At 34.6% G+C, this 14,309-nt stretch overlaps 1 long non-coding RNA gene across 1 annotated transcript; it reads left to right on the forward strand.

Annotated features, from left to right (window-relative positions):
- The first annotated feature begins 1,220 nt into the window (after window positions 1-1,220).
- Window positions 1,221-3,688, forward strand: LOC150037157 (uncharacterized). Its single transcript, XR_016528659.1, has 2 exons — window positions 1,221-1,374; window positions 2,188-3,688. It is a non-coding gene; the product is annotated as an uncharacterized LOC150037157 (long non-coding RNA).
- The last annotated feature ends 10,621 nt before the right edge of the window (window positions 3,689-14,309 follow it).

The raw sequence follows: 14,309 nt of genomic DNA on the forward strand, positions 1-14,309 counted from the left end.
TTGGACCAAGTTCTTGTGAAGACTGTCTTCAACTGGTAAGTCTCTCGATTTTTTGTATATCTTTTAAAGCATGCTAGTAATTAGTGTTTTCCATGCATATCTGTATGTTAGAATTTATGTGTGGAAATTCCGTCACAATGAAATTGGAAATATCCACTTCCGCTCATAGGTACTCTTGTATAAGAGTTCCTTCATCATGGTCATCAGCAATAACTTATTTCACTGATAACATCACTGATAAGATGCTATCAATGATCTCATTGATATCATGCTATCAGCGATAGCTCTCTATCACCGATAATATGCTATCGGTGGTAGCTTCTATCATCAATAACGTACTATTAATAGTAGCTTCTATCATCGATAACGTGCTATTAGTGGTAGCTTCTATCATCGATAATGTGTTATAAGTGGTAGCTTCTATTAGCTACTGACCATCTTATTTGTCCTTTCCTTGTCCTTTCCAAACATTCATACGATTTCTTTTCTTTTCGATCCCTCTCAAGGGCACTTCCATAAAAACAGCAAATAGCCAAACTAAACCCTTCTTCTTCGTTTGATTTTGTAAACAAATATTACGGTACACAAATACACAAATATTTTAATTTGTACCATTCATTTTGGGTCATCTATGCCATTTTTTCAAGTTTATTTCTGATAGATATTATACCCTTAAAGTTCAATAAAAGAAAAAAAAATTGGTCGGTCTGATATTATTCACATTTCTTACTTTTTGAGAAATAAATTTGTTTATTAACTATTCTCATTTCTTATTGCAAACTTTTAAGAAATGTTTTTAAAAATTGTGCAAATTTATGGACTAAAAAAATAGTTTCTTTCAAATTCATTTTCATTTGCTATTTATATTTAATGTTTCGTTATAATAATCAACCTTGATGGTTGGCTTGCTGGTGTTAAGTCACTTATGAATTTGGTACTTCAAGTCTTTGGTACGAAACTCAAAATTGGAAATTAAAAAAATTTAAAAATTGACTAGTCAATAATTTCAAATATTTTTAAAATGTGTTATATTTTTAGATTTTGTTTTTTTTTTTTGAAAAATTGCACTAGGTGTCAATTTCAAAATAGTATTTTGCATGTGTGCCTTCCACATTGTGATTTTATAAATATGGCAAAAATTTAAATCTCATATTTCGTTTATTATTTATTCCAGAATTATCCTCGTATGAATTCCAACTTTTTTTTCTTTTAAAGTCCTTGCAAGGTTTTTTCTCGTCTCCTGACTCCAAAAGTACTCCTTTGGCCTCACTTTCTCCATCATCTTTGCCTTCACCTTTCTACAAAGTTATGGTAGAAAATGTGCTTGTGAAGCATTTCCCATGGATTTTCTCTTCAACATATATATATAAAAAGGTAAGTCAAGCCTCAAATAAACAAAATTAGCTGTTTCTTCAAATTTTCAATCTCTTAGTTTTGATGTTAAATCATCGAATTCTGCTCGATTAATCATAGATTTAAATCAATTCTACAAAAAATTTCCATTCTTGGTTGATGGGAAGATACTGATAGATCAAATCAAAGAGAAGTAAAAGCCCTAATTTTAGAGAGATGAAATTATACAAATCAGGATCGAGAGGAGAAATCAATCAATTTGTGAAATTAGTATGAGATTTGAAAGATTTAATTCATTGGCAAAAATGGATGAGAAACTGTCTTTTAGAATTATCAACATAAATGGAAAAGTAGTTGCAGAACTAATTAATTCAAAATGAATTGAATCTGTTTTGAAAGATTTTTCTCATAACTGCAGAGGCAATCAAATATTCTTGGAGTAATCGTTCGTCTCAATTTTTGTTCATCATTTCGGTGTTCTTGTTTCTTTTTGATTTTTTATTGATAGGCTTGATCGATCGATTGTGGGTTCAACATGAGAGAAGGATCGCGTATTCTTAATCCTTTTATATTAGTTTTTCCACTTAGTTTTAATACTTTCCTATCTTTCTTAAATTACTAATGTCTTTCTTAGATATTCCTTGTAGTAGTGAAGATGTTAATCCATCTCTCTTTTTTATTTTTTGTTGATGGGCTTGATCGATCGATTGTGGGTTCAACATGAGAGAAGGATCACATATTCTTAATCCTGTTATTTATTAGTTTTTCCACTTAGTTTTAACACTTTTCTATCTTTCTTAAATTACTAATGTCTTTCTTAGATATTCCTTGCAGAAGTGAAGATGTTAATCCATCTCTCGAAAGAAGGTTGATAGAATGCGTTAACTAAAGCAAGAAGTATTTTCAGAGATGGAAACAACCTTGCGTTCGCAATGTTCATCCTATTCACCATAGATATATGGGAACGTGGCCGATCACGGAGAGATGTAAGCCAAGGGAAGGCAGAACCTTAGTTGCGGCCTCAACAGGATTAGCAAACTTGTGATGTCCTTTCCCCCAACCCGTTCTCATTCTGATATCTTCTACAAGACTTGCCATCGCATTCCTTCATACACTTGCACAACTTCACAATTATTCATTTATTTGTTTGTTTATTTATTTGTCGCCGCATTTTACTTTTCAACACAAAACATTATTATTTTGTTTTCGATTGCATGTATCACATCAATATCGCAATCCCCATGTTCGACCTCAGATCACTCTGAGAAACTTGCGGTGGAATTATACTTGGTTCCAACGCAAGAAAACTTGTGACATGCACATACTATATGAACGCATACTACGAACGCATCTCAACAGCATCGTATACATTATTTTAAAGCGTAGTATCACATATATTATCTAGAAGCATGATTGAGACAATGCAACGCATATCATACACATCCTCAGTCCTTGCAGTGGCATTATGTCCACTGCAATCCAACAAGTTTTTGAGAAATGAATAACAGTTGATGAACAGAAAGTGAGAACAAATGAGGACAGCGTGTCAATGTCTTGACATGGATCCCGATCGGAGTTGTTTTTCTTGTCGGCGTGTAGAAGGAATGAGGTGGAGGACTTCCTTCTCAGGATAGTTCCCCAGGTAGAAAATGACCCTTGCACAGAGCTTCTCTTTGGGATTATAAATGAATTTCTAGCTCCGGAGACTTCCTTTCGGACTTGTCTCGTCTATCTCCCAGACTCTCTATGAATGTCTCTTCAGACCAGCCTCCTTTCTTTGGTGTTGATGTAGCTATTTATAGACCTTAGTACCTCCTTCGTCAGTGGTCCCACTCTGAAAAATTACTTTTTCTGCCGAGGCTTGGTGGAAACGTCCGCTCTACTCCACATTCAATTTGTTAGATCGTACAACAGAAAAGCTGTACAATTTCAAAAATCCTCGCGAATGCGTCGCTATCATTGCATGCGGTGCAAATGCGTTGCTCTTTTTATCCACGATCGATTGTCACATGTGGTGCGAATGCGTTGCTCTTTTTGTCCTCGAGCAATTGTCGCATGCGGAGATACCTGTTTCCTGCAAAACAAAGACTTGGACATCCCTTTTTGTCATCGCAATGGGGTCAGCGGGTGTGCTTCCGACATTTTACAATTTTTGCATTTCTAAGTCAATTTCTATATGTTCGACGCAACTTTTTCCTTCTTTTTGTCACATATTCTAAATAAGATGGTATAAATAACATCACCATCTTTTTAAATTACTAATGTCTTTCTTAGAAATTCCTTGTAAAGAAGAAATTAGTCAGAAATTTTCAACTTGTATAGATTTATTCTCGTCCTTTATCAAGGGCAATTGGCTATTGAAAATTGTTGTAACATTGATAAATCCTACTATGAGCTAATGGAAATTGAAGTTGAAATTGTACTTAGCTGATTTCTATTTGATTTCTAAATAATGGGAAATTTGTACGGATGACCCTATTTTTGGGTCCAAAATGTCAATGACCTATTTTTAAAAAATAATGTCAATTGACCCTCTGCTGACATCATCGTCATATCAAATTACGTAAATTGCCCTTACTCGTTTGAAATTTCCTGGTTTGATATGATTGCTCGTTAGTGTACGAATGATTTGATAATTTTCACGACGGAAGCCTCAAATCAAATCAATAATACCTAAACACAATATAATGGTGATTTCTTTAAACTCTAAACTTTATTTCAAAGGTGATTACTTCTCTGGTTTTCGACGGTGTTTTGTTGAACAGAGATTTTTCGAACGGGGATTTCCAAGACGAGGCTTTCTCAGAAAGGAACAGTTTTTTAGAAAGATGAATTATTTTGAGTCTGTTTAATTATTTTTGATGTGTTATTTCTGGAAATGTAGCATTACGAAATTTTGTATTGGGAGAGAGTAAGAAAGAGGAAGAGTAAGAAGAGAGCAAGAGTAAGAGAGAGAGCAAGATTATGAGAGAGAGCGAGAGTACACTTACAATTACTTGTAAGCTTAATGACAAATGTTCTCTTTCTTTGTAGGATGAAAGAAAAGTGTCTATTTATTCAATTTGGAGGTGATTGGGATGAGGATGAAAGTTCGTATAATGGGGGACAGTTGAAAGGAATTGTTGTGCCTCATACATTGAATTATGAAGAACTTAAATCTTGCATTTACAGGGTTACAAAAGTCAGTTCTTCAAAGTTTGATCTTATCCTGAAAGTTAAATATAATCTTGAATTTGAAGCCCCTCCACAATGCATAAAGGATGATAATGATGTTCACTTCCTTCTTTAACGAGAAGAGCTTAGTAGATTTCAGATAGCTGTAACGTTGAAGTCTAAATAGAACGAAAGGGTTAGAATGGGGTTTGGAAATGTGAGTTATGATGATACGGCTGTGGACAGACAATACGAGGAATCATATCAGTTTCGTCGGGAAGAGGATGATATTCCATTGTCTACCAACATTGTACCATCAACGTTCGATTATATGGATTGTGGTCTTTCGGTGGATGTGAATGAGCAACCAGCAGGATTGAATGAAATGGATCGTGATCATGGAGATGTGCGTCGTTCTATAGCAGCTTCAGTGGTTCCACTATTTGTGTCTTCAAGTCATAGGACAGAGTTGATTATGCTTGACACCTCTTCATCTGGGACAGAGGACGGTGAAGTTGGTCAACTATTTTTGAACAAAAAGGACTTGAAAATGAGATTATCTATTATGTCCATCAACATAAATTTTGAATTTAAGGTTAGGAAATCAACCAAATCTCTGTTCACTGTCAAATGCATTGGGAAGACATGTAAGTGGAGCCTTCATGAAGTCAAAATGGAAGAGTTTGATATATTCAAGATCACAAAGTACCGCAGTTCGAACACATGTTCCATTGGAATTTTGAATCACGACCATAGACAAGCAACTGTTACGGTTGTTTGTCAGCTTATTAAAGATAAGTTCACGGGAATAGGACGTATTTATAAACTTTTTCATATCGTTGAGGATATGAGGAGAGATTATGGCGTGAACATAAGTTATGATAAAGCGTGGCGTGCAAGGGAAGCCATGTATGATCTCACTAGAGGTACTCCATAATACTCATACTCCATACTACATGCTTATAGAGAAGCGCAAAAAATAGAGAATCTAGGTCTAGTCTTTGAGATCAAACTTGAAGATGAAGTGCATTTCAAGTATATGTTTATGGCATTAAGGCCTTGTATTAGAGGTTTTGCAAGTTGTCGGCCTTGTATTATTGTTGATAGGCCGCACTTGAAAGGAAAATACAAAGGCACCATGTTGGTTGCGGTTTTTATGGATGGGAACAATCAATTATACCTACTAGCATATGCAATAGTGGACAATGAAACCGATCGGTCATGGAAATGGTTTATGTCAAACTTGAAATGCAGTATCGGAGAACCTGATAATCTAGTGTTTGTGTCTGACCGGATAGTATCTATCGGCAATTCTATTCGTGCATTTTTTCCCACAACATTTCATGGATTGTGCATATGCATATAGAACAGAATCTGGTTACAAACTTTAAGGATAACACGGTTGTTGGGATATTTAGAGATGCAGCAAGGGCATTTCGCATGACAGAGTTCCAGACAAAATGGGACGAACTCTGCAGTTTTAGAGACGGTGCTATTATGAAATATTTGGAAGACATCGGTCTTCAAAGGTGGGCACGAGTTTACCAAATAGAACGAAGATATGATAACATGACATCCAACAGTGCAGAGTGTTCCAATTCCTTAACTAAAGAGTATCGACTAATGCCCATAGTATGCTTAATTGAACTTGTTAGAGGAATGCACCAATCGTGGTTCTACGAACGGAGGAATTACTGGGCATCTCGAACGACATTACACTCTGACTACTGTGAAACCCGATTGGCAAGTGAATCCGATAAGGGTAGACGATATCGGGTGGAGCCTATTGATTGTTATCGAGTACACGTGCGAGATAATCGATTGGACGGTATTGTCAATCTTCACATGAAGGAATGCACGTGTAAGGAATTTGACTCACTTGGTATCCCGTGTTCACATGCAATTATTGCTGCCAAAGAAAGAAATATACTCATCCACACTCTTTGCAGTCGATTTTATACAATGGACTCTCTAATGACTACGTATGCGGAGCCTATAAATCCACTTGGCCACATATCTGAATGGAAAAGACCTTCTGGATACATAGAAAAGATTATCCTTCCTCCGAAGTTTGTGCCATAAGCCAGGCAACGGAGAGTGAGAAGAATACCATTTAGAGGAGAATTTCGTAGACAAATAAAATGTGGTCGGTGTGGAAATTATGGAAATAACCGCCAAAATTGTACTGAACCGCTTACAACCATGCGACGTGTTGAAAATGCCAGAGACCGAAACATAAACACCCCTCATCCAGTTTAGTTTGCAACTAACTTGTAACATTTCATTTGTTATAAATACCATTGATCATTTTTTCATTCGTCATACTTATGACATACTTGTAACATACTTCATACTTTTTCATACTTGTAACATACTTCATACTCTTTCATACTTCATACTTGTAACACTTCATACTTCATACTTTCATCTTGTAAACAAATAACAATAACAAGCTGGAGTATTTATATAATAGCAATCTTCATACTCTCTCAATCTACTTGTAACAAAAATGGATAACTTTATACTTTCTCAATCTTCATACTTGTAACAAAAAACAATAACTTTATACTCTCTCAATCTCGCTCTCTCTCACAATCTCGCTCTCTCAATCTCACTCTCTCTCACAATCTCGCTCTCTCTCACAATCTCGCTCTCTCAATCTTTGAACTTTGAACTTGAACCATATAATGTTCTACATACCATTGATACAATGAAAAGAGCAGTAGCTCAATTATTCATGTTCTGATAAAATTCTGATATTGAACTTTGAACTTTGAATTTACATAAAAAAATACATGTTCAATTATACAATGAAAAGAGCAGTAGCTCTATTATACATAAAAAATGCATGTTCTGATAAAATTCTGATATTGAACTTTGAAATTTGAACTTTCATAAAAAATATATGTTCAATTATATAATGAATGTTTTTACATACATAAAAAATAAATGAATGTATTTACATACATAAAAAGTACAATAAAAAATACATGTTCTATACACATAAAAAATATGGAGTGTTTGCCCATAGTTGACACGCTAACTACATCCTATATTCACTCATCTTCTCCTGAGTGATTACGGATGGATTGGCACTAGTCACCAGGTGTTCTAGTAATTTGATTGCGAAGATGCCACAATCAAGCGACCCGTGTTGTATGTTGACGTTCATAGGTCGCGATATTTTCCAACGGACTATGGATAGGTCCGACTTTGAACGATCCACGTCACAGTAGTGAAGTAGGGATGGTACTGTGAGCGTCAATGACTCTAGCCAATTCACCAGCTTTGTCATTGGTGTGTATGATGGAAGTGAATCGAACACGAATATGTGGCCTCTGTTAATGTCCATTGCAAGGACCATCCAGTGGTCATTGATATTCATCATCGTAAAAATGAAATCCACATCTGCCCATTTGACATCGAATTTACCGGTGACGTAGTCCTTATACGTGTCTTCATCTTCCCATGCTAGGGCAACCTCCAGAAGTGACTTATTCTTTATTCTTTTAAATACCGTGCCACGAGCATTAAGGTGACTCTCTCAAGTAAAATGAGAAATTAAGTAAAGAAGTAAAGACTAGGAAACTTAACGAAATGAGAAGTTAAGAAATGAAGTATCAAAATTTACCGTTACACCAATTGGCAAGATGGTGAACTTGTGCATGCACATGTTGGGCCGGGTATAAAATTTATCTTTCATAAAATAAAATAAAGTATTTATGGTTTTCACCAAAAATGAATATGTCAATAAAAGTACAAGATAGCCAGCATGTAAAGACGTAAAGACTAGGAAACTTACATCGCACTCGATCAACAAATTCGGGGTAATCAATTCCTTGAAGAATTGTTTAGTGAGTGGTTTAAAAGACTTCTCTTGAACCTTATTGTTCGTATTGTCATCCGAGATCCAGCCCATCATTTCTGTAAGGATATTTTGTGGAACATCATGTGCTACGTTATATGTGATGATCGATCTGGATAGTGACGTAGCTATACTTGTGAGATGATGCTTAACCACACTTTTCTTCTTTACTTGGGTTGGGGGTATATATTTATCAACAGGTTTTCTCTTACGACTAATTCTTCAAGATTCCAACATAAAAAGATAACAAAACGTTACTCATTAAGAAATATAAAAATAGAAACAAAGATTACTGATCAATAAATTACTCACCAGTGGAACTCTTTTTGTGGTTGTAACAATCCCAGAAATGTCGGCCTCTGGGATGCCAGACATGTCAGCCTCTGTATATGGCATGGTGAGTAAGGCAGACATGTTGGGCTTTGTTTGTGGGTCGTCGGCCTCTATAGGTTCGACGCCAATTGGTGATGTCGTGGCAGTATCATGTTGTACAGTGGGGAGGGGTGGGAGTAGGTGAAGTGGTGGTATCAGGCTGTCGAGGGGGGATGCGAGTGTCAGAGGCAGCCACATTATTGGTATCGGGATCCCGAGATGGGATGGATGACCTGGTCGTCTCCTCATTCACTGTGGAACCCTTCAATTAGTAAAGTAAAATGATGAGTTCACGAACACGTACAAACAAACACATAAAGACATAAAATGATAGTAAATGCAAACCTTGCACATAGACTGCAACAATGACAGGATGACCGATAATTGCCCTTTCATGTCAGTCATGTTTTCCTCCATACTAGATACACGACTATCTAAATTCGATATACGGCCATCCAATCTCAATAGTGAGTTGTCAATGGTCCGCAAGTACGAATAAATAGACTCGTCAGGATTAGCTCCCTCCCTCGGTGGGCAGCACACTCAGGACACTCCTCATCCATAGGTCGCTCTCTATCGGAGTCCACAAGATAGACATTAAGTTGGTTCAACTCGTCCTCCTCGCATACGTCCCTTATCATATCATGGAACATATCATCACTAGGTATGTATATCCCTCCTTCCACCCTTCTATATTCAGCATCCTCGTGCTCAGAATGTTTAGGTTCATCCCCTCCTCCACCCTAACAACTTCATCATTGTCATCTCCACGATGATTATCACCATCACACTTTCACTTTCAGGACTACCCCCATCACTAGTCGACCTACTTCCACTTTCAGAACTATCATCATCCGCACCTAGCTCAAATATAGGTCGTCTATCCATTGGAGTATCCCGAAACTCTCTTTCAGCATCTGACATGATAGTGCCCTCTTTAACCTTTATCTGCATTAACAACCCAGTAAACTGGTTAGTTTCAATTTAACAACCAGATAAACATATTATGCATAGAGTAAACGTACATTGTTAGACTCGAATATCTCTCTCTCGAGTACTTTGAAGGACACTGAGTGGGAGCATGACCATCATAATATGCGGGGCAAAGCCACCTTACTCCTTTGCTTCGCAATGTTCCCAACTATCGATGAAGCTAGGATCTCGTACGTCCATACCTAAATAAAATTTAAAATATATTAAGAACAATAGTAATGTTGGATCAAACAACACAATTATTATGTTAAGCAAATTTACTTGGAACGCTTGTGGAAATCTACATAAGGAGTACTTCACAACGTAGTTTTTATTTCCTTTGACTCTCATCTTGTATAGATTGCTCTTATCATTCAACGCAGTCTTTAGGGCATCCAATGTCCTCTCCCAAATAATAGTACCCCAATCAAGACTATTGTAGTACTCCAAGTTTTGAACGTCCTTAAAACATTTGAGGTCCACTGCATTTTTCTATTTGTTTTTCCCATCATTGCGACCTTAGTATAGAAAACTAGGCTGATCTTCACAGCATCATCATCATTTTCAAACTCCAAGTCCTTGTATTTTTCTTCAAGTTGACAGAGGTGTAAAGTGTCCTTCGTCACTTGATTACCAAAATACTTGATAGCAAGTTCATACGAGGACTGCTGGTTCTGATCAACTCGTGTTGGGAATTGCCACAAACTAGTCATCAACAAAAAGTCATCCTTCAAAAAAGTGACAACCTTCCCACAAACAGAGAATGACATTAAGTTTGATCTTGTCCTCTTCACTTCTCTAAGCAACATGTGATGGATAATTGGGCTGTTAAACACCATTTCAACGTCTACAAATCGCCCAAAGACTGTTCTCTTAAACATGTCTAGCTGCCTTGGCGTAAGCTTCTCTTTCACAATCTTGTTTGCATTAGCAATGTGGGCTAAGCTAGTTACTTGATCGGGAAATCGGTTGGCTTTAGGTATTCTGAAACGTGTAGCCATCTTAAATCACTCCTGCATGAAATAAAAATTCAATCAGTAAACTCCTTCAGAAAAAAAAATGTAAAACAACATTCTGTTTAAATCTCGTTGGATTCGCTCTCGCTAGTGTCGCTCTCTCCAGTATCGCTCTCTCGGTGTCACTCTCTCCGATATCGATCTCTCCAGTATCGCTCTCTCCAGTATCGCTCTCTCTGGTGTCGCTCTCACTTATCTCGCTCACATTCTCTTTTTACTTGTCTTCAACCACATAACACATCGAAAACCAGAAAAACAAACAAAAAAATCATAGGTTCACTTATCTCGCTCACATTTGCTCTCTTCGGTGTCGCTCTACCGATTTCACTCTCACTTATCTCGCTCACAAACTCTTTCTACTCATCTTCAACCACAGAACACATAGAAAACAAAAAAAAAAAAAAAAAAACCATATCAGTGTATTTCTAAACCCAGAACGACCCACAAAGCCCCCACTACCGATTAGTGCAAGACATTTTCAGGCACATATTGAAAGATTTACCGATCGGATTCGATTTTTTGGCGGCAATAGAATCGTTTGCAAGTCGAAAATAGTTTTTTAGTTTATGAGTGATGCGAAGCCGTTAGCCTTGGAAAATTTGAATGAAGAGTTTTTAGTTTTAGTGCGTTCTCAGTAAAAAGGTAAGAAAACGAAGAAGTAAGGGCAATTTACGTAATTTGGTATGGCGATGATGTCAGCAGAGGGTTAATTGACATTATTCTTTAAAAATGGGTTATTTGACATTTTGGACCCAAAAATTGGGTCATCCATACAAATTTCCCCTAAATAATTTCAATTTAACTGTCATGTAATTGTTATTTGTTAAGTGACTGCTAATAGTATAATAATTTTGATAGATTGCTGAGTGATGCCCAATTAGATGATATATCCTATATTATGTGTAACATTGAATGCTAAGTAGTATACACAATATAAGGTATATCATGTGATTGTTATCTGATTTTTATGGGATTGCTATCTGATTTCAATCTATTTACCATCTTTGGTATTATATAATTATATATCAATGTGATTGTCATTTGATTGCTCAATTAGTACCATATAGCAATCAACAACATTAACAATCATATTATAATCAATATCAAATAATCATTAGGTAACAATTAGATAGTAAATCAACGAACCATTAGTAATCAATACAAGATAACATAATAATTAAATAACAATTATTATCAAAGAGTAATCATTATCAAATAGCTACAAGTATCATTAAGTGTCTGTATTGAATAGTAATCATATAATAATTAGATAGGAAGCTGGTATTGTTAATAATCATCATCTAATAATCCACAACAATCAAATAGCAATCATATTCAAGTAGTAATCAAGCAACAATCATATAACAATTGATATCACTGACAATTACTATCAAATACTAATTAGACCATTGTTCGTGATGATTATATGTGTTAAATATGGTTATGTGCTAATCTGAATGTGCGATAATGTAGTTGATTATGTACTCCTGTCACAAGTTTTCTTGTTCTCTTGCTAAGTATAACAAGATCACAAGTTTCTTGAAATGATCCGAGGTTGAACACGAGGACTTACAGCTAAAGACGGTTGTAAAGTAATGTGTTTGAAGCGGAATCTAAATCACGAAAAAAGAAAGAAAATAAGAAGCATGCAACTAACTACTATGCGATGAATTAGCTAATTTGTTTGACAATTAGTATCAGATAGTTGTAATTCATCGCATGCAACTAACTACTATGCAATGTTATTCTGAGAGTTAGTTGCATGTCATTTAGAAAGTAAGAAGCATCAAATAACAATTAAATAAGTAGTTAGCTGCAAGTCATTCAGTTGTTATTACTTCAAGCAATGTGTAGTTGCAAGTCATTTAGAAAGTAAGAAGCATGTAACTAACTATTATGCGATGTTAAAATAGATAGTAATAGATATCATTGACAATTAGTATAGATAGTAATTAGATAACAATCAGATATAAATCTATATCATTATCAATCATATTATAATAAGTATCAAATAATAATTAAATAGTAAATCAATATATCAGCAATCATTAACAACTAGAAATCAATATCACTAAGAATTAGTACTAAATATTAGTAATTAGACAACAATCGAATAACAATCATTATCTTTAATAATCATCATAAAATAGTAATTAGACAACAATAAAATAGCAACAACTAGTATCAAATAGTAATAAGGCAACAATTAACATCATTGGCAAATAGTATCCGATAGTAATCAAACAACAATTAGATAGCAATCAATATAATTGATAATTAATATCAGATATTAAGTAGACATCAATCAAATAACAATTGGTATCATTGATAATCAAATAAAAATCAATATCAAATAGCAATCAAACAAAAATCAGATAGCAAATCAATATAATATAGCAATTAGATAACAACTAGTATCAAATAGCTAACAAAAATCAAGTAACAATTAATATCATTGACAATTAGTATATCATACAGTAATCAGACAATAATTATATAACAATCAATATCAAATACAAATCAGATAGTAATCAGATAACAATCAAATTTCAGGCGGAAGACTAATTTTACCACTTTTGCAAAAACTTATATGGTTGAGGTTTGGGCCTAATTTTTATAAACTATTCTAACGTTCTTGCAAGTGCTTTTTTGTTTTTTTTTTTTTCCTCTCTCTTATTTTACTATCTAGTACAACTATCTCAGCATGTATATTTAAATATATTTAAAAAACTAAAGAAAGTTTACACAAATCCTGCCAAATCTACGAGAATCACCTGCCTAACAAAAATAAGGAGCCATCGAAAAATTGAATGGAGTACAGTTGTTAAAGTTTAAAAATAAATTATAACCACCTACCACCGCAATATTCGGACTGTTCCCTCTTAGATTCAAATTTAAAATAGTATACAAAATGTTTGATTAAATTAAGTAACAAATTTAGTCCCACGACTTTCACGTTTGTTTTTATCGGTTTTTTCTTATTCTATATTGATAGTACAAGTTCTTGTTAATTGAGTCGTATTCATGTTTAGCTATAATTTTTTTTTATTATTTTCAGATTAATAAATCCTTACATTATTTGATATATTTCTTAAGATTCAAATCTTTTAGATAAATTTTAAAATCTAGAGTTCTACAAAAAAAAAAAAAAAAAATCAATTTTAAATTTAAGAATCTATTAGATACCTACTTGAAAGTTTGATAATTAAACTTTAATTTTAACCACAATTCAAATTAAAACAAGAGTAAAAATTGATATTAAAATTTTTAGACTATCGATCATAACTAGGTGAAATTTTAAGGGAAAAAAAAGGACTACATGACATTCAAGGATTTAGGGGCAATTTTTTTTCCCCCCATTTTATGCTTAACCATTTTGAAAAATGTGGTGAAAGCTCATTTAAATTTTAAACCATCCCTTTTATCCAATATTCTACTACTATGCTATTTTTCCAACTTTGTAAATTAAATTGAATTGAATCAAAGATATACTATGGGTAACAATGTTTGATAGCTGCCATGCTCTGTTGCAAATTGGAAGTGAATTCATCTGTGGACTTGACAGCATATATAGAAAG

The sequence above is a fragment of the Benincasa hispida genome, chromosome 3 (genome assembly GCF_027475165.1).
Source record: "Benincasa hispida cultivar pf3 chromosome 3, pf3_genome.v1.1, whole genome shotgun sequence".
NCBI classification, from domain to species: Eukaryota; Viridiplantae; Streptophyta; class Magnoliopsida; order Cucurbitales; family Cucurbitaceae; genus Benincasa; species Benincasa hispida.